At 37.2% G+C, this 21,729-nt stretch overlaps 1 protein-coding gene across 1 annotated transcript in view; it reads right to left on the bottom strand.

Moving 5' to 3' along the window:
* Cad87A (cadherin 87A) overlaps positions 1-21,729 on the bottom strand; it is a 1,045,423-nt gene that overhangs the window by 290,426 nt on the left and 733,268 nt on the right. The gene's annotated exons all lie outside the window — the stretch shown is intronic.

Genomic DNA, 21,729 nt, shown 5'->3' with positions numbered 1-21,729 from the left:
ATGTTATACTCATAATGACATAAGGATCAAAATATCACTTAGCTGAATGATAAGATAGCACTTACTACCTAACATTCAATTTAACAAATTCAACTTTAAAAGTTATACTAGTGGCCAAGTTCACACTAAACTGTGCAATGGTATGATATTGGAACAGAAGTGGATGAAGTGAAGGTCCTTAACATATTTCAGAATCTCAATGCAAATATAGCTTTGGGATTAGATGGGATATCAGCTCATGTTTTGCAGGAATGAGGAAGTTGGCAATATCTCTGACTAGGCTCTTTAAGTCTCAGCTCTGGTTGGTTCCAAGAAATCAAAATAATTCCCTTGCATAAACGGTGGTTATAAGACTGAACTAGCAAATTATTGACCAATTAGGATGTCAATAGTGGTAAAAGTACTGGAAAAACTAGTAAAAATAGTAGTTAAGAATGGATGGATAAGAATATGATACTCTATGAGGGGGCAACATGGCTTTGTGAAGGGTCAGTCATGCCTTAGTAATTTACTAACTTTCTATAACAAAGTGACAGCTGAGTTGGATTATGGAAATAGCTACATGATGATGCTGTTGGATTTTGCAGTCACTTGACCAAATACCACATGACACTATGTTGTTGTTATTATTATTACAATGAGAGCCCTCCAGGGAGTCAGAGACTCATACAGGAAGGCCACATAATAAACACACCAGGTATCATACTTGTTCTTGACTTCATTCATGCTTCTTGCACAAACAACATCCAGTAGCAATCCATTCTAATCACACACCACTCTATGAGAGAAAAATCTAGATCTCATCCTCTTCTTGATGACATTCATTCCCAACTTCCAAGGATGATCTCTTATCCCCCCCCCCCATAAAATGAAAACTTCCATTAACTATATATATACTAACATTAACTGTCACATATCGTGTATGACCCTTTCAGAAGTTTATAAGTCTCAATCACATCACCTCTTTTTCTCATGTTTTCTAGTGTCTACAGTCTACAAATTATTAATATGTCTTCATAATCAATATTATTTCATAAGCCTAATATCATTTTTAAAACTCCCTTGCACTCTCTCCACTGTATATCAGAATCACAACAGAAGCCAGGAGAATAGACTTCCACACAATAGTCCAAGTGAGATCTTATCAAGGCCTTGTAAAGAGGCAAAATGACTGTTATCTTTACATGTCAAAATTCATTTCGGCATTGCAGTGGGATTAGATGTATTTGAGTTGTATTTGCTATCTTTGCTACATGGCCACTAAACTTCAACTTTCTATCTAGTAACACTCCAAGACCCCTAGCATGATCAGTTTCTTCTGGCATAATCCCACCAATATAATATGACATTTCATATCTAATCATGCCAAACTGCATGAATCAGTGGTGTACCACAATCCTTGTGGTACACCACTGGTTACCTTAAATCTTGGGACTCACATCCCCCACATACAACTTTTTGATATCTGTCAGTCAGCCATCCTCTTATCCACACTAATATTTTATAATCCAATTGAATATTTTCAATTTCTACAATGCCTTCCATGCTATATTCTGTCAAAGCCCTAGCAAAATCCAAAAGTGACATTGTGTATCCATTCCCCTTGTCTAACACAATGGTTACATTATATTAGAATGTAAGCAAGTTGCTAAAACATGACCTTCCTTTAGTAAGCCTATACTATTCATTGCAAAGCAGAGATTCTCTGTCAAACCATTTCTGAATGTGAGCCTAACCAATTTTCCAAAATCTTCACCACCAGTCCTGATATATTGATTGGTCGATAGTTGGATACATCTTTTGCAAATTAGAACAGATGGGATGAATATAACATTGGTTATATGGATAATGGGTGACTGCTGGACAGATATCTAACAGTAATAAACAAAGGAGCAGAATCCATGTGAAAGCTGGAGCAGAATCCATGTGAAAGCTGGTGACTAGTGTGCTGAAAGGTTCAGTGCTAGGACTACTGCTGTTTAATTTGTAAATAAATGATATAGGAAATAACCTGAAAGGAAGTATTCAGTTGTTTACTGGTGATGCAAGATTAGGTAGAGCAATAGTAAATCAATGCAATGTGAAGAGTTTGCAGGATGATTTAAATAGGCTCTCAGTATGGGCAAAAGACAATGGGTATCAGTTTAATGTGGAGAAACGTAAAGTTATGTATTTTCAGATAAACAGATTATAAACTGTGTACCACACTGATGGAACTGTAGTCCAAGTGAATCTAGGGATTTTAGGATGATAATAGATAGAGAATTGAAATTTAGAAGGCATATTGTTAAAGTTGCTCATAAGATTACTTGGCTATTGAAGAACACAATGCCAAGTAGAAATAAAGGAGTTATTGTTCCTCTTTATAAAGCCTTAATATGACTAAACCTGGATTACTGCTCAGGTCTGGTCACTTGGGGAAGAGGAAGTGGTGGGGAGGATCCAGAGGCGAGTGAACAAGATAGTGACCGGTCTGAGGAACATTCCCTACGAGGACGGATTGAGGGAGTGTGGACCAGCAGGGCAGAGCAACAGTGAATGCACATGATGTTAAAATTTTGCAGGATGATTTGGATAGATTGGCAGTCTGGGCTAATGAGAATGGATGTCAGTTTAATGTAGCAAAGTGTAAGGTTATACAATTTGGGGTGAAAAAATTAGCAGCAGTATATCACACATTGGTGGAACTGTACTCCAGGAGGCTCACAAAGCCAGAGATTTGGGTGCATTGGTGGATAGGGAGTTGAAGTTTAGGGGGGGGGGGGGTACATAGCAAAAGTGGCTAAATCAGCTCATCAAATCACTTGGTTACTGAAGAATACATTGACGAGCTGAGATAAGGAAGTTATTGTTCCTCTTTATTGAGCCTTAATAAGACCCCGTCTTGACTACTGTGCCCAGATCTGGGCCCTGGGTTTTTTCTTGATGGGGAGGAGGTAGAGGGGATCCAGAGGCAAGTGACCAAGATGATAGCTGGTCTATGGAATGAACCTTAGAAGAACAGGTTGAAGATCTGTGGGTTACAGAAATAGGTGGAAAAGAGATGATATGATTGAGACATTCAAATTACTGAAGAGTTTTTACAAGATTAATTCAGAGGAAATTTTTCAGAACAGGTCTGGTGATGGGAGAACTAGGGGCCATCCATGGAAACTAAGCAAGAGTGTAGTTAGCAAGGGTGTTAGAACTAGGTTTTTTACTTGGAGTGTGGTGAATGAGTGGAATAAGCTGCCAGAGTTTGTTGGGTGCCATGACTGTGAATGAGTTCAAAGTAAAGTATGATAGATACTGTGCGAATGCCAAATAGTTGTTCTTGATATGATGTTTAGGGTCTCCCTCGATGAGTCTAAGGACTCCTTGAAGTTGAACGTAATAATAATAATAATTGGCTGACAGGCAAAAAAGAGGGGATATGATTTTTATGACATTTAAGTTACTTAAAGGGTGTTTTAGGATTGATGTGGAGGAAATGTTTCAGCACTTGGCTAGAGGGGATAGAACAAGAGGTCATTCCAGGAAGTTGAATAAAAGTGTGGTTAGTAGGGGTGTGAGGACTAGATTTTTTGTTTGGAGAATTGGGAATAAATGGAATGGATTGCTAGAGTTAGTTGTTAGCACTTTGTTAATGCTTTCTTTTAAGGTTACATGGTGGTCAGCATTTATAGTAAAGAATTTATGGACACAACACACATGTTAGAATAATTACTTTACTTAACATTAGGAAAGTAACATTTGACATTTCAACCTCTGTATTGAGGTCATCATCAGGAAAAATACATATGTATAAGATACAAGCTACATGATACTACACTATACAAAGTGTAAAATGAATTTAGATGCTTGTTCATACTTTAACCTAGTCTGACCTCTCGTAAAAAATAAATAAATAAAATTTTAAAAAAAATAAATAAAATTAAAATTAATAAATAAATAACTACAATTAAAAAAAAAAACAAATAAAAATTAAATTAAAAACGGAACTACATTAAACATTTCTAAAGTCCTCTATTGAGATTTTCTTCTGGGCTTGTTTTGGTGTTATAAGGGTTGCAGATGGGTTCTCCACATTCTTGGAAAATGATTAATCCATTATTTATGGAGGCACAACACATGTGTTGTGTCTCCATAAATTCTTCACTATGACTGTCTGTTAATGGATTCAAGAAGAGGTATGACAAACTGTGTGGATAGTTTAGGTCTCCTGTAAAGAGTCTTCAGACTCCATGGATGTCTCCATACGATAATAATAATGATCATCATCCTGTTTTTCCTTGAAGTTACTGTATTTATTGTTTTTATATTATACTGCTCTCTCTCTCCCCTTCCACACACTGCATTCCACATGCCAACCATTTTCCAAGCAAAAGACCTTTCCACATTCCCATTATATGAATTCTAAGGGTAGCCAATCCCTCTGTTCTATATGGAATTTTCATCATCATCATCATCCTGGTAGAAAGTCAGATTCTAGGAAGTATGGGAGGGCTAATTCAAATGGAATTACATTATTATTATATGGGCACCTCCATGGAGTCTGAGGACTCATTGCGAGAGATCCAGTCTATCCACACAATCTATCATACCTCTCCTTGAATCCATTAACAGAAAAACACTCACAACTGATTGTGGCAACCCATTCCACTCATTCATCAATCTCCAACCAAAAACTTGGTCCTCACACCCCTACTAATCACACCTTTATTCAACTTCTAGGGATGGCCCCTTGTTCTGGCTCTCTAGCCAAATGCTGAAATATTTCCCATGTATCTATCCTATAAAACCCTTTAAGCAACTTAAATGTTTCTATCATATCCCCTCTTTTTCTCCTATCAACCAACTTCTGAATCCGCATACCTTCAATCTATCCTCAGAGGGCACATTCCACAGACCATTCACCATCTTGGTCACTTTTGTGTGAATCCTCTCCACTGCTTCCACATACCCAAGAAACCCAGGGACCAGACTTGAGCACAGTAATCCAGATGTGGGAGCATCAAGGCCTTATAAAGAAGAATTACATCTTCCTTATCTCTACTCGTTAATGTGTTCTTCACTAGCCAAGTAATCATATGCTACCTTAGCAATATGTCCTCTAAATTTTGTTGTATAATGAAACTTGTGAAGCATTCATGACTAAGTATACACGTGTAACCACAGTAATTAGATTTTTTAATAAGTAAATATTTCATCCTAAGTATCATAGGACATTATCAGTACAGTTAATTCAAACAATACTAGGAATCACATACAGTTAGGGCACATGCTTACAATGGAATCCCTCTATGCATGCAATAGTGTGCTATAGAATTAAATTAAAATATATCTGGAGAAAAAAAAATTACCTTAAAATGAGATAAAATATATATAAAATTATTTTACACAATTTAGGATGACAATTTCCCATACTTTAGGGATAGTAGGAATGTCATTATGGTTCAAACTGGATCTGTGAAGTAGGGCTTCAGCACTTTCTTTATGTAAACGTTCATATTTATATAAAGATCCATGTAGAAGTTTGGTCTTCTTCCAATGGATCCTATGGTTTGGGTTTTCAATTCCATGTTGTGTGAGGCTGGATTTCTGCAGTATGATGTTCTGAAATGCGTTTGCTAATGGATCTACCAGTCTGTCCATAGTAGGACAATTTACAGGAACATGGGACCTTGTACACACCAGGTAGCATCAGAGGTGAGAGTTTCTTTAGGAGAAGGAAACCAATTATAGATATGGTTGATTGGTTTGTAGGTAGCAGCCAATTTATATTTCTTCATAATTTTTGAAAGATGTTCAGAGAATCCTTTGACATAAGATATGGGAATCTTACAGGCTTGTTCTTGTTTGGGTTGATGTGTGGGAAAGTGACTGATGATTTTTTTAAGTTGTTTTTGAATTGTATCCATTTTGTATGGCTGTATATTTGATTATTTCTAATTCTTGGTTTTAAGATTCTTTGGAGGAGCACTAATGATTTAACGATACACCTTTTTTAGATGGATGATGAGCCGAACAATTGTGAATGTAGCGACCTGAAAATGTTGGCTTATGATAGACAGAAGTGGAGATAGAACCATCTTCTTTTCTTTGGATGTGTACATCCAGGAAGGAGATACCCTGTGGAGATTCTTTTTCTAGAATGAATTTGATGCGAGGATGAAGAAGGTTGATTCTAGAAACAAGTGTAATTCATGTTCAGAATGACTCCAGACAGCAAAGATGTCATTGACATATCGTAATCAGATTTTTGGTTTAGGATTAAATGCGAAATTTTTTACTTCAAGGTGTTCTAGGAAAAGATTGGCTAAGTTTGGTGATAAGGGAGACCCCATTGCTGTTCCTTCCTCTTGCTTGTAAATTTTCTCTTTCCAAGTGAAGTAACCAGACGTAATAACAGATTTGAATAATTCAACAATATTGGATAGAAATTTTTGAGTTAGTAAGTCTATCATTTCCTTATGGGGAGTATTAGTGAAGAGGGAGACAATGCTGAAGCTAATTATCATGACAGTTGTTAATAGTTGAATGCCTTTTATTTTTGCGTGAAACTCTGTTTTGTGTATTTGTCATTAGTATATTATATTATTGTAATATTAATATGTAATTGTAATATTACATTAGAATATTACAATATACTAATGATATTGTATAATTTCTATTAATTTGTTTTGTTAAGCTACTTATAATAAGTTTGCACTATTCTTCCATTGTTGGTGTTTACTATTCAAGATTGCTATGAACACTGTGCAGTCACTTGGCATTGACACCTCGCAGAAATATGAAAGTTTAGATGCTTTTGTAATGAGAATTCTTGAGCATTTCCTAAGAGTGCACTATTAGCATGTATCACTTGAAAAGCGAGACATCAGAGAGAGAGAGAGAGATTATATCATGTTGCAGGTTTAATGGAGTATTGACAGCACTAAGAAAGGATTAAAAACCATTTTTAATACTTCCAATATTCTGTCTCAGTCACTGAGACATCTTCAGGGAGCACAACTAAAATTTGCAATACACACACACAAAGGCAACAACCATGCTAAATGAAACGCATGGATATGAATCAAGTCCTATCTAGGTGGGATGCACCCTCTAGGGATTTTTATAGGAGGCCTAGGTTGTAAACTGGGACCTCTATCGATTAATCTGTGTGTAGAGACTTAAGTGCTGTGAGGACATCATATTGGAGGCTTAATGGATTGCATACAGCACTCAGAAAGGATTAAAACAGAATTTAACACTTCCTATATATTTCGTCTCAGTAAATGACACATCTTCAGGGATTACAGAAAAACTAATGTAACATAAAAACAAATAACACACAATACTAAGCCCAACCACGTGGGTGACACTAAAGTCCTATCTAGGTGGAGCGCCCTCTAAGGGCGGTTGTAGGTGGTCTGGAATGTAAAGTGGGACCTCTGGTGATAAGCGTTTCCCAAATCTTAGGAAGCTTAACGCAACCATATTCGTTGAGATTCGGTTGATTTCTGAGAGCTACTGCTGATTCTAAGAATAGTCTCTCTTTTTTGAATTTGCTATGGTGGAGCATGGTGGTTTTTTCCATGAGATCCTGTGGGTTGTATCCAAGACATGGTCAGCCAAGCCTGACTGACCATAGTCATGTTTGCGGATGTATGACTTACGTTAGTGGCTGGTGGCTGATCTGCCTGTCTATCCAAAGTATGCCAGTTTACAGGAACAGGGTACTTTATAGACTCCAGGCACTGAGAGAGGAGTGAGCTAATCTTTTGTAGAGCGGATAAGGGTAGCAATTTTGTGGTGGGGCTTAAATGCTGTGTGTAGGTTGTAATTTTTTAAAATCTTGGCTATTTTTTTGGATGTGCCACGGATATAGGGTTGGTGATGGCATTTCTAAATTCTTTCTGAAGAGAAGACCGAGGAAAGAGGGAGGATCTGATTATTTTTTTTTTAATACTGAGATCGCTGTAGCCATTGGAGAGGAAAGTGTTGTGTATGTGGTCAAGCTCAGTTCTAAGGGTGGTTGCATTATAACAAAGATTGTGGGCACTCTTGGTAAGAGTTTTAATAATGCCATATTGTTGAGCGGGTGGTGGTGGGAGAGTTTGTGAATGTCTGCCAGCGTGCGTGGGTTTTCTATATACAGTGAAGGAAAGTGTACCATTGGGAAGGCGTGTAACTAAGATGTCTTGGAAGGGTAAACAATTGTTCTTTTCCTTTTCCATTGTAAACTGGATTCTTGGATGTAGGCTGTTGAAGTGACCGAGGAAAGAGTCTAGTGTGTCTGGGCCATGAGGCCGAATAGAAAACACACCATCTACATATCTTAGAGCCAGATAGAAGGTTTGAGAGGTGCTGATTCTATAGCTCGTTTTTCAAATTCTTCCATATAAAAATTGGCAAGGGGGGGGGGGGACCCAGGCGATTCCCTCTATCTGCTTGTAGATTTTGTACTTCCAAGAAAAATAACCAGAATAGATGGAAAAGGAAAAGAGATCTAGGATGTCAGAAGGAAAAACGTTTTTTAAGAGTGTTAAGGTATCAATTAAGCGAATATTGGTAAATAATGAGGAGATGTCAAAGCTTACCAATATGTCTGTGTTATTTAAGGTTAAATTTTCTATGAGGGTTTTAAAATGGGTAGAGATTTTTATATAGAATGTGGAAAGTCCAGTGAGGGGGAGTCAGAGAGTTGGTCAGCTGTTTTGACAGCTTGTAGCAAGGTGCGTTAGTGGCATCTATTATAGGTCTAAGTGGGGAATTGGGTTTGTGGATTTTTGGTAAACCGCATATTCAGCGGGGGGGGAAGGTTTGAGTTTTTTCGTGATTTCCGGAAGCCAGGAAGACACTTTTTTCAAGTAAGTTTTTTAATTTTTTGACTTGTGTTTATGTGGCTTTTGTGTAATCCTAAAGAAGTGCTGGTGCTTGATGTGATGTACAATGTCGAACACAGTAGCTGCCGTTTAGCGCCGGAGATAGCAAATAATATCAGACTTGACATCACCAACATCCTCCCCCAGTCTCCGCCTCCAAAAAGTAATTTATTGTTCACTCAACACACTGCTCTCATGAAATTACGAAAAGAAAAAAGTATCATCATCACCAGAGCAGATAAGGGTAATGTCACAGTCGTTCTTAACACCACAAAATACAATCGGAAAATGGAGATTATCTTCCGAGATCACCCTGCCTACACCCCACTAGAACACAACCCCACAAAAACACGTTAAAAAATTAAAAAACGTACAAATATAAGATGGGGGGAGGGTTACCAAAAATCCACAAACCAAATTCCCTACTAAGATCTATAGTAGATGCCACTAACAGCAAGGTGTCAAAACCACTGTTTTGACACCTTGCTACAAGCTGTCAAAACAGCTGACCAACTCTCTGACCCCCTCACTGGACTTTCTACATTCTATATAAAAAACTCTACCCATTTTAAAACCCTCATAGAAAATGTAACCTTAAATAACACAGACATACTGGTAAGCTTTGACATCTCCTCATTGTTTACCAATATTCCCTTAATTGATACCACCTTAACACTCTTAAAAAATATTTTTCCTTCTGACATCATATATCTCTTTTCCTTTGTCATCAGTTCTGGTTATTTTTCTTGGAAGAACAAAATCTATAAGCAGATAGAGGGAAACGCCATGGGTTCCCCCCCTCTCACTCCCTCTTGCCAATTTTTATATGGAAGAATTTGAAAAAAGAGCCATAGATTCAGCCCCTCTCATACCTTCTATCTAGCTAAGATATGTAGATGATGTGTTTTATATTTGGCCTCATGGCCCAGACACACTACACTCTTTCCTTAGTCACCTCAACAGCCTACATCCAAGAATCCAGTTTACAATGGAAAAGAACAATTGTTTACCCTTCCTAGACTTTTTTAGCATGTAACTTCATTAGTTACACGCCTTCCCAACAGTACACTTTCCTTCACTGTATATAGAAAACCCAAGCACACTGGCAGACATTCACAAACTCTCCCACCACCACCCCGCTCAACAATATGGCATTATTAAAACTCTTACCAAGAGTGCCCACAATCTTTGTTATAATGGAACCACCCTTACAACTGAGCTTGACCACATACACAACACTTTCCTCTCCAATGGCTACAGTGATCTCAGTATTAAAAAAAAATAATCAGGTCCTCCCCCTTTCCTTGGTCTTCTCTTCAGAAAGAGTTTAGAAATGCCATCACCATACCCTACATCCGTGGCACATCCAAAAAATAGCCAAGATTTTAAAAAAGTACAACCTACACACAGCATTTAAGCCCCACCACAAAATTGCTACCCTTATCTGCTCTACAAAAGATCAGGTCCCTCCTCTCTCAGTGCCTAGAGTCTATAAAGTACCCTGTTCCTGTAAACTGGCATACTTTGGACAGACAGGCAGATCAGCCACCAGCCACTAACGTAAGTCATACATCCGCAAACATGACTATGGTCAGTCAGGCCTGGCTGACCATGTCTTGGATACAACCCACAGGATCTCATGGAAAAAAACCACCATGCTCCACCACAGCAAATTCAAAAAAGAGAGACTATTCTTAGGATCAGCAGTAGCTCTCAGAAATCAACCGAATCTCAACAAATATGGTTGCATTAAGCTTCCTAAGATTTGGGAAACGCTTATCACCAGAGGCCCCACTTTACATTTCAGGCCACCTACAACCGCCCTTAGAGGGCACTCCACCTAGAGAGGACTTTAGTGTCACCCACATGGTTGGGCTTAGTATTGTGTGTGTGTTATTTGTTTTTATGTTACATTAGTTTTTCTGTAATCCCTGAAGATGTGTCATTTACTGAGACGAAATATATAGGAAGTATTAAATTCTGTTTTAATCCTGTCTGAGTGCTGTATACAATCCATTAAGCCTCGAATATGATGTCTATCAATTAATATTTCCCAAATTTTGGAAAGTTTCTTGAAACTGTATTTGTTTAAATTCTGTTGATTTCTAACTGCCACTGCAAATTCCAAAAACAGTCTTTTTTTAAAAAAAATTACTGCAAGAGAGCATGGTGGTTTTTTTCCCCAGAAGATCCTGTGAGTGGCAACCAATACATGATCTGTAAGACCAGACTAACAAGTCGTGATTGCAGATGTAAGTTTTGTGTTAATCTATTTGGATGGTGGCTGATCTACTGGGCACTGAGAGAGAGAGAGAGAGAGAGAGAGAAGGGAGTTGATCTTTAGTGAAACATATAAATGTAGCAAGTTTCAAATGGGCTTAAAGAATGGGAGCGGGGTCTGCACAGCTCAAATGGGCTGTGCAGACATATTTTTTTTAAAGGCCTAGCTTTTTTTCTTCAAATGTACCCTGTAGCTCTAATGAGTTAACCCTCCTTCTATATATACTTCCTAACAGCTAACTTCCTACCAGACTGGTGATGAAGAATATTTTACATTGATCAGAGGAAGAGGCTACCCCTAGAATTCATATAATGGGGATGTGAGTTATGGTCAATCATTACAACTATGGTCAATTTAGTCTTGCAGACCATATATTGGATACCACTCACAGGATCTTCAGGGAAAAAAAAAACATGCTCCATCATCTTCTTTGAGTGCCATCTCCTATCAGAGGTCGGCGACCACCTTGGCAAATTTTGAGCGATTCTCAGCTATTCTGAGCAGTCTCTCAGAGTTCATACCAGTCCACTGTTTGATATCTGCCAGCCAAGATTTTCTTCGTCTTCCTTGTCCTCTTCTTCCATTTATCTTCCCTTTTATAATCAATTGAAGTATCTTATATTTTTCATTATGAAGTAGGTGACCAAGATATGCAGTTTTCGTTCTTTTTATGGTATCTAAAAGTTCACGTGATTTCCCCATTTGTTCCAGTACTTCCTGATTGGACGTTTTTGCTGTCCATGGGATTTTTAACATTCGTCTGTATAACCACATCTCAAAAGCTTCAAGTCTTTTTATTGATGTTGTCTTCAAGGTCCAAGTTTCTGCACCGTACAGCAGTATAGACCATACATAGCATTTAACCAAGCGTACTCTAAGCTCTAAGTTTAAATTGCGGTTACACAGTGTTGATTTCATCAAGAGAAAATTTTTTTCTTGCCATTTCAATTCTAACTTTTATTTCCATTTCTGGATTGCAATCTTCATTTAACCAGCATCTGAGATATTTAAACTTTGCCACTCTTTTTATTTGTTTCCTATTTAAAGAAAGTGCTAAATTAAGAATTGGTTTCTTACTTATGACCATGAATTTAGTTTTGGTGATATTTATTTTTAATCCCATTTTTTCACTCTCTGCATTTATTAGTTCCAAAAGATTTTGAAGATCCTGAATATTGTCAGCCAGAAGAGCTGTATCATCGGCATATCGGATGTTACTGATGATTTCACCATTTACACTAATCCCTTCCTTTCTTCCTTCCAAGACTTTTTGAAATATGTCTTGGAAGGAAGAAAGGAAGGGATGAAAAAGAACTCAGATGTTAAAAAATTTTTAACATCTGAGTAGATGTTAAAAAGAGGTGACAGCACACATCCTTGCCTTCCTCCTTGTTTGATTTTAATGGAGTCTGTAATAATGTCATCAACTTGAACAGATGCCTTTTGGTTCCAATATAAGTTTTCAATGATCCTGATGTCTTTACCATCTAATCCAATTCTTTTTAATAGTACAATCATTTTAGCATGTTGGACTTTGTCAAATGCTTTCTCGAAGTCGATGAAGGAAATAAATATTACCTTGTTTGGGTCAATACATTTTTGAAATAAGATCTGAGAACAGAAAAGGGCCTCTCTTGTTCCCAAGCCGTTTCTAAAGCCGAATTGGGTATCAATGATGGTGTCTTCACATTTTCTGTATATTCTTTTTTGAATTATTTTCAGAAACATTTTGAGAACGTGACTCATTAGGCTGATCATTCTATAGTCATTACAAGTTTTCGCATTTACTTGTTTAGGTAGCATGATGAAGGTCGACTGTAACCAGTCTTGAGGGATTATATCTGTATCATAGATCTTATTAAATAGCTTTACTAATATGTTAATGTTGTCACCTTCTAATAACTTTACTATTTCTGCTGGTATTCTATCTGGTCCTAGGGCTTTACCATTTTTAGCTGAGTTTAATGCACATTCTACCTCTGATTTTAGAATGCATGGACCTTCCATATGTTCATAAGTATTTTCTGGGTTCTGTCTGTTATCAGTAAAGAGTTCTTCTATATATTTCACCCATTCTTGTATTTTGTCATCCTTTTTGGATATAATTTCTCCCTTTTTGTTTCGAAGGATACAGAATTGTTTTTTCTTATATATACCTGAGGTCTCTTTCATCTTTTTGTGTAGATTAAAATTGTCATGTTTTTCCTGTAGAATTTCTATTTCTTTACATTTTTCATTCATCCAGATTTCTTTTGCTTTTTTGATCTTGTGCTTAATAATTTTCTGAACCTCTGTATATTTTGTTGGAGTATGATTTTTATATGATCTGCGTTGATCCATGAGAGAAAGAATTTCATCAATCATCCAATCTTTCTTTTTTACTGCTCTATTAGGACATAAGGTATTGGTACATTTCTCTATGAAGACAGATTTCAATTTGTCCCACGATTCATCAACCCTCATGATATCATCATTCTTGATAAGTGCTAGCTCTTGATTCAGATCTTGACTCAATTTGCTTCTTAGCTCTGTGTTTTTTAATTTTCCCAAATCAAACCTTTTTTGTTGATGTTTCTTAAGCATAGCTTTCAGTCTAAGTTGTAACTCTGCCACCAGTAGGTTATGATTGGTTTAAATTGGCTATGCTCCATCATAGCCAATTTAAAAAGGAAAGACTGTTTATGGAATCTGCAACTGCACCCAGAAATCAGCTGAATTTAAATAACTATAGATGCAAGGAACTTTGCGGAATTTGGAAAACATCATTAACATCTGACCCCCATGGAGTCAGACTCATGATGGGAGGTACACGCTATTGCACACAATGCTCATCCAACCATGCCTTAAACTGATTCAATGTGTCTACATTCACAACACACTCAGGCAAATGTATTCTACACGCCAACCAATTTCCATGCAAAACACCTACTCCTCGCTCTGCTCACATCCTCCTTATACAATTTCTAACAGTGGCCACTTGTTCTACACCCCGCTCCCATTCTACGAAAAATCTCTTCTGTTAACCTGACAGCAATTCCTGACTAGCTCATATGTTTCAATCATATCACTCTTCCACCTATTTGTGAGACTTTGTAATTTCCATTCTCTCAATCTGTCCTCCTACTCCAAATTCTAAAGAACACTGAACACCTTTGTTAATCTTCTCTGTACCCTTTCTAACATATCCTCATCACGATGAAAACCCAGCGACCAAATCTGTGCACAATAATCCATATGAGGACTGATCAAAGCCTTATACAATGGCATTATAACCTCTTTGTTTCTACATGTCAGGATCCTCTGCATCATTGACATCTGCATGACTCTGCACTGCTCTATCCCAACTTTGCATCATCTGCAAAGAGCTGGATATCATTAGTTAAACCCATCACAATATCATTAATATAAAAATTGAACAATCGTCCCAAAACTGATCCCTGCAGCACACCACTAGTGACCGTCCGCTTTTGGGATACAGCACACTGTATACAGCTTTCTGATACCTATCTGACATCCAGTAACTGATCCAACTGAGAAGTCTGCTGTCCAATCCCATCTGATTCAATTTATTTAACAGCTTGTCTTATGGCAGTCTGTCAAAAGCTTTTGCAAAATCTAAGTACACCACTGTATATGCACATCTCCACAATTCAAGCTATTGTCACATTGTTATAGTACATAAGTTTGTGAAACATGATCTCCCCTTAACAAACCCATGCTGATAATCACAGAGAATACTGCTATTATCCTATTTCTGTATCTTATTTCTCACCAATCTCTCCAGTACCTTCTATAATTCCAGATACACACATTGGCCTATAATTTGAAGCTACAGCCTTATCACCACCTTTATGCATTGGAACACTTTTATCTTTTTGCTACTCACTTGGAACCTGTGCTGTTGAAAAATTCATATTAAACAGGCGTACCAATGCTACTGCCAATTCCCTGGCACATTACTTCTGTAATGAGAATTCTTGAGGTATTTTGAGCATTTCCTAAGTGTGTACCATTATCATGAATCACTTGAAAATTGAGACATCAGAAAGAGAGAGACTGAGAGAGAAATTATTTCATGTTGCAGGTTTAATGGAGAATCGACAGCACTAAGAAAGGATTAAAAACTATTTTTAATACTTCCAATATTCTGTCTGTCACCTGAGACATCTTCAGGAGTACAACTAAAGTCTGTAATACACACACAAAGGCAACAACCATGCTAAATGAAACACATGGATATGAATAAAGTCCTATCTAGGTGGGGATGCACCCTCTATGGATGTTTATAGAGGCCTAGGTTGTAAACTGGGACCTCTGACATTACCTTATGATGCATGATGATATGTCATCAAATCCTAGAGCCTTAGTGACATCAAGGTTATTTATTTTCTCAAATACCTCCTTCTCACTTGCAATTAAGCCACTATGTTCTATGCCATCTATACTTAAGCTCATGATACCACCCTGATGAGGATGAAACACCCATATAAATTGAATACGGAATATCTCAACAATGGTTTCTGCAGCAGTTACAGTTCTACAATTTTCATCCATTAACATCATCTTTCCATAATCATTCTTCCTTCTACTTGCCACACATCTAAAAAATTTTCTAGGGTTTTCCTTTGTCTGATTTGCCAATATCTGCTTATACTCCACTTTTGTTTTCCTTACTGAGTCATTCTCCTGGCTTGATTTTTTACACTTTTGATGTAAAAAGGGTAAAAAACATTTATTCTTCTTGTGCTGCCTCCAAAGTACTTCCAGTTTTCATGCTTTCATTCATTCATTTTATACCTACCTTATTCAGTCTTTTGGCCTTCAGAATACATTCACACATTAATGCTGTTCTGTATCTCTTTTTCAGTTCTCAAGCAGCATTTATTTCCTTACCATTCAACTTCTCATTCCATGTTATAGCTCCAAGCTGTCTCCTAAACTTGCCATACTCATTAGCCTTATAATTCCAAATATATCCTTTCATCACATTAGTCTGCATATGGCTAGCCACAACTCAGGTGATCAGTCTCTTCAACTGGGGAAAAAGTGCATAACCCCACTCAAAATTACACCTTCTGATGAAATGAACAGTTCTAAAACTCTCGATCCTCGCATGCCCTCCTTTACATGCTGCCTTAGATAGTTAACTCTAAAGAACTAGAGAAATTCATTTTCCTTATTCTCAAATGCTATCTCTTCATTCCAGTCTAAACTCTCTCTCTTTATCCCAATCTAAATCATCATATCAAGAAGAACTATCCAACATTTGTGCAGTATCTATCATACTTTGCTTTGACCTCATTCACAGGCAAGGCATCCAAGAACAGACAATCTGTTCCACTCATTCATTACTCTCTGAGCAAACAATTTAGTCTTCACACACCAGCTAGCTATTCTTGCTTATTTTTCAACGGTGGCAACTTTTTCTCCTGCAACCAGACCTGTTCAGAAAATTTTCCACTCTCTTAATCCTATAAAAAGCTTTCAGTAATTTCTGTCTCAATCATATTACCCTTTTCTGTCTGTCAAATAATTTCCCTAATCTTCAATCAATTCTCATAAGGTGCATTTCATACACCTGCCAGCATCTTGGTCACTCGGCTCTGGATCCACTTCACCTCCTTCTAATCCCTAACAAACCTGAGTGACCAGATTTGTGCACAGCAGTAAAGATGGGTCTCACCAAGGCCAAATAAACAGATTACATAATCTGCATTCTCTGCTCAAAGTGATCTTCAGTAAACAAGTAATCTGAAGAGTGCTTTAGCTATGTGATCCCAAACTTTAACTCTCTCTCTCCACTAACCCTCCCAAGTCTCTGGTTTCGTCAATTTCCTGGAGTACAGTTCCACCAATGCGGTATACAGCTGGTAATCTTTTCACCACAAAATGCATAATCTTACACTTTGGCATATTAAACTAACATCCATTCTCCATTCTCCTTTGCCCGGTCTGCCAAACTATCCAAATCATCCTGCAAAATTTTGACATCATCTTTATTAACTATTGCTCTATGCAAATTTGCATCATTAGCAAATAACTGAACAGTTCTTCTCAGATCCTATCCTATATGGTTAACGAACAAATTTAAACAGCAGTGGTCCAAGAACAGAACCCTGTGGCACGCTTCTATCTAATGACAGGCCTTCTTTTGGATTCTACTCCTGAATAAACTACTCTGATATCTCTATCAACCACCTCACTAACCCTATATCCATCCCCATGTGCTGCAGTTTTCTGATTAGAATTCCATGCTGCATCCTGTCAAAGGCCTTTGTGATGTTATATTTCCAGTAATGTTATATTATTACTAAGGAAAAGGTTAATCATAACTGTAAAAAAGAAAAAAAAGTGTGTGTAATTTGTAATATCTGAATTTGTAATTTGTAATTGCTGAAGCCTTGCAGTGAAGCAAGGCTTCAGCATTCTCCTTAAATAAACAAATGTGAAACATTTGAATAAGTGAAACATTTTGAATGATGATGTAAAGGGTCGGCAACTGGCAGCCCGCATGCGGCCCAAACATGCATTTTTGGCGGCCCACAAAAGGTTCACCATACTTACATGGCATGTGGCCCGTAAAATTTTATCTTCAAGAAATGACATTATGAACATTCAAGAGGACGTCATCTATTACTCAACTGTTGGATGGTTAAGTATAGGTACTGTGCTAAAAAGATTTTTTAATTTACGTGAAGAAATAGATATTTTCATGTTGGAACACAAAAATACTGTCCCACAACTATCGGATAAAAAATGGATTATGTCTCTTACATTTATGGTAGACATTACAACTACCATAATGAACTTAATTTGACCCTGCAGGGCCAAGGTAAATTACTAGCAGAACTGTTTTCTGACATAAAACCTTTTAAAGGCAAACTATGTCTGTTGAAGAAATAAATGATGGAAGGAAATCTACATCATTATATATATATTGCAAATCTACATCTACAGTTGGATGGCAAACACAAAAGGAAACTTTTATTGTTATTATTGAAGATTTACAAATGGAATTTTCAATAAGATTTGTGGATTTTCATAAAAATAGCATTGAAATGTGATTATTTTTGCACCATTTTAATGACGACATTGATGACATACCAAACAAACTATAAACGAAAGTTTTCGAATTACAACACAATGAAACATTAAAGAACACATTTTTGTTAGAAAATATCCAAAAATTTTATCGCTGCATACAAAACAAATTTGAAGGTTTAATAATTTTCACAAAGAAGATGATAGTCGCATTTGGAAGCACATACATATGCGAACAAGCATTTTCTGCCATGAGTTTTTTTATAAAAAAAAAATTTTCTTCTCAACTGACTGATGAACATTTGCATGCTTCGATTCGAATTTTCACCTTAGGTTATCAAGTGGATCTAGATAATTTGGCTAAGGGAAAACAATCATAAAAGTCACATTAAGCAGAAACACACATATTGTGATGCATAAACTATATTACATAATTTTTACGTGATAATAATTTTTCATTCAATTTCATTTTCATCGTTGTTTCATATCTAGTACTTTAAATATTTCTGTGTTTTAAGATTGATATAATAAAAATTGATAATTTAAGTATTTTTTTCACTCACTATTTTCTATTAATTAAACGTTTGTGGCCTGATTATTAAAAAAATAAAAGTTGAATGTGGCCTGCAAGTCTGAAAACGTTGCCGACCCCTGATGTAAAACATTTATAGAGTCTACAGATCGTCCAATAGATAGATACAGCATCTTGTTAGTTTCTTGAGACTTTATGATTTCTTAAAATACATTCCTTGGTTTTAATAGCCAAGTTAAAAAAAATTGCAATAATTTTAATAGCAAGTAAAAAAAAAAAAAAAAAAAAAGATGGTGATGCATTATTCTAATCAGACTTTCCCATATTCTTCTGAAAATTTATTTTTCTGGAGTGCTGAAGCCATGCAGTGAAGCAAGGATTAGCACTCTCCTTAAATAAACAAATGTGAAACATTTGAATAAGCGAAACATTTTGAATGATGATGTAAAGCATTTATAGTAGCTAAAAATGTTGGTAAAATTTCTTTATTGTGAGACCACACACGGAAAAAATGTTATCAATATACCAAACCCAAGATGAAGGTTGGTTGAATGTATGGATGAAAAGAAGAATGCGTTCTAGATGCTCAATATGGAAATTGAAAGAGACAAATTATTTTTCTAGACATTCTACTCATTCACTCACCATCAGGTGATTTACTCACATCAGTGTACATCGAAAGCCCACTTTCACTGGATGCGTACCTTCTTCAATTATCTGCACACCATCCTTCTCAAAACACAGCGAAAAATAATGAATTCTTCCATTTCTGTTCCTGTAAAGATATCATCTCCATTCAAAATGTTTCACTTATTCTAATGCTTTTGTAGTGAATAAATTCCATCACTGAAACCATTTCATCCCCATTATTACTAATACTTCTGGCATTTGTAAACAAACACAGCAGTTCATTTTTAGGTCTGTAACCATTCCTATCCAAGTGACTTGTTGGTTATGATTTCCTCACCACTCCTATCCTTGCCCAATCACCTTCATCACTGCTTACCACATGTATCTGTTCAGTCTCAACTTCCTGAACTACATCGCAATATACCCCATCTCCATACCATTTCCTTGTTGTTTAGGTTAGGTTTGTAGGAGTTCATTTCAGTCAATGACATGTGCACAAAGACAATGACTGAGATGAACTTTTGGAAGAACTAAAACACTTTTTAATCCTTTTTTAGTGCTATTAATACTCGATTAACCCTCTAACATGATGTCCTCCCAGCACTTAAGCTTTAACACATGGAGTTTTTTATTATTATTATTATTATTCAGGCCTCCATGGAGTCAAAAGTCTCATCGTGGGAGGTCCTTCCTAAGAAACCTAAAGTCTATCAAGACTCATCGGAGGGAGATCCCCCCCCCCCCCTAAGAAACACAAAGTCTATCATACCACTCCTTGACCTCATTGACCGTTCTCGCTCTCACCACTCCATCAGGCAATGCATTCTATGGTTCAACCACCCTCCGTGCAAAGAAACCACTCCTCACCCTCTTGTTCACAGTTTCCTTTCATAACTTCCAGGGATGGCCCCTTTTCATGACTCCTTCCCACTGTTCAACTAAGCGAAAGAACTCCCCAGTGTCAACCTTGTAACCAACTCTCAACAGTTTAAAAGTCTCAATCATATCACCTCTCCTTCTATCCACCAAACTCTGCAGTCCGCACTCCCTCAACCGATCCTCATAACTAACATTGTACAGTCCCGACACCAACTTTATTATCTGCCTTTGTACCCTTTCCACAGTTAATTTATCCTCTTCAAATCCTGGGAACCAGATCCGAGAACAATAGTCTAGGTGTGGTCTGATCAGAGTCTTATACAACAGAATGATAACCGTTTTATCTCTGCAGGTCAGCGTCCTTCTCATTATTACAGCAATCCTCTATACCTTCACTACCTTTGCAATATGTCCCCTAAATTTCAGGTTTCTATCAATCATCAACCTCAGATCTCGTCTCCCCTACTTCCTCTAGTTTAATTCCTCCCATAGAGTATTCAGCATCCCATCGATGTGTCCCAAACCTCAAGACCTTACATTTTGCTGCATTAAACTGACATTCCCCATTCATTTGCCCATCTATCTAGCTTATTCAAATCTTCTTGCAGGGCTGCCACATCTGCACTATTACTAATAATCCTTCCCAGCTTTGCATCATCTGCAAACAACTGAACATCTCCCTGCAACGCACCGACAATGTCATTGATATAAAGGTTAAACAATATAGGTCCCAGCACTGAGCCTTGTGGGACCCCACTTGTAACCTTCTGTCTCCTTGAAACTGCTCCACCATACACAACTCTCTGATACCTATTGGACAGCCAATCCTGAATCCAGTCGACCAATCTGACATCCAGATCCATGTGCTGCAACTTAAATATCTGCTTATCATGTGGCACCCTGTCAAATGCCTTCGCTAAGTCTAAGAAAATGGCAGTATATGCCTTTCCCTCATCTAATGCTCTTGTAACTTTATCATAAAAGGCTAGCATATTGTTAAAACAAGAGCGTCCCTTCACAAATCCATGTTTACTCTCGCAGATAACATTACCCTCATCTGCCCAATGCTGTATACGGTCCTTCACTACTTTCTCCAAGATCTTACTAACTACTGATGATACACAAACTGGTCTATAATTAGACACTTCCAGTCTGCTACTGCCCTTATGCAATGGCACTATCTTACCTTCTTTCCATTCCATGGGCACCTTTCCAGTAGCCAGACTTTCATTGAAAAGCCAGGTCAAAGGCACTGTCAGTTCCCTAGCACATTCTCTCAAAACTCGTGGTGAAATAGCATCCAGTCCCACAGCTTTACTGACATCCAGAGTACTTAGTGTTTGAAACACACTCTCCTCCTGTACCTCTAAACCTTGAACCTGCCCTATCCCTCTAGCATTAAAACTGACTCCTCCAGTTAAGGGCATAGATCACTTCTATTTCTCTAAGGATAACTGTGGACATATGTTAAACTTTGTTAACTAGGATGATGTTCAGAGAGAAACAGAAATGAAAAA

The sequence above is a fragment of the Typopeltis vanoorti genome, chromosome 7 (assembly GCF_054136105.1).
Source record: "Typopeltis vanoorti isolate ZY-2024b chromosome 7, IOZ_Tvanoo_1.0, whole genome shotgun sequence".
Lineage (NCBI taxonomy): Eukaryota > Metazoa > Arthropoda > Arachnida > Uropygi > Thelyphonidae > Typopeltis > Typopeltis vanoorti.
This window is presented reverse-complemented; position numbering and strand designations above follow the sequence as displayed.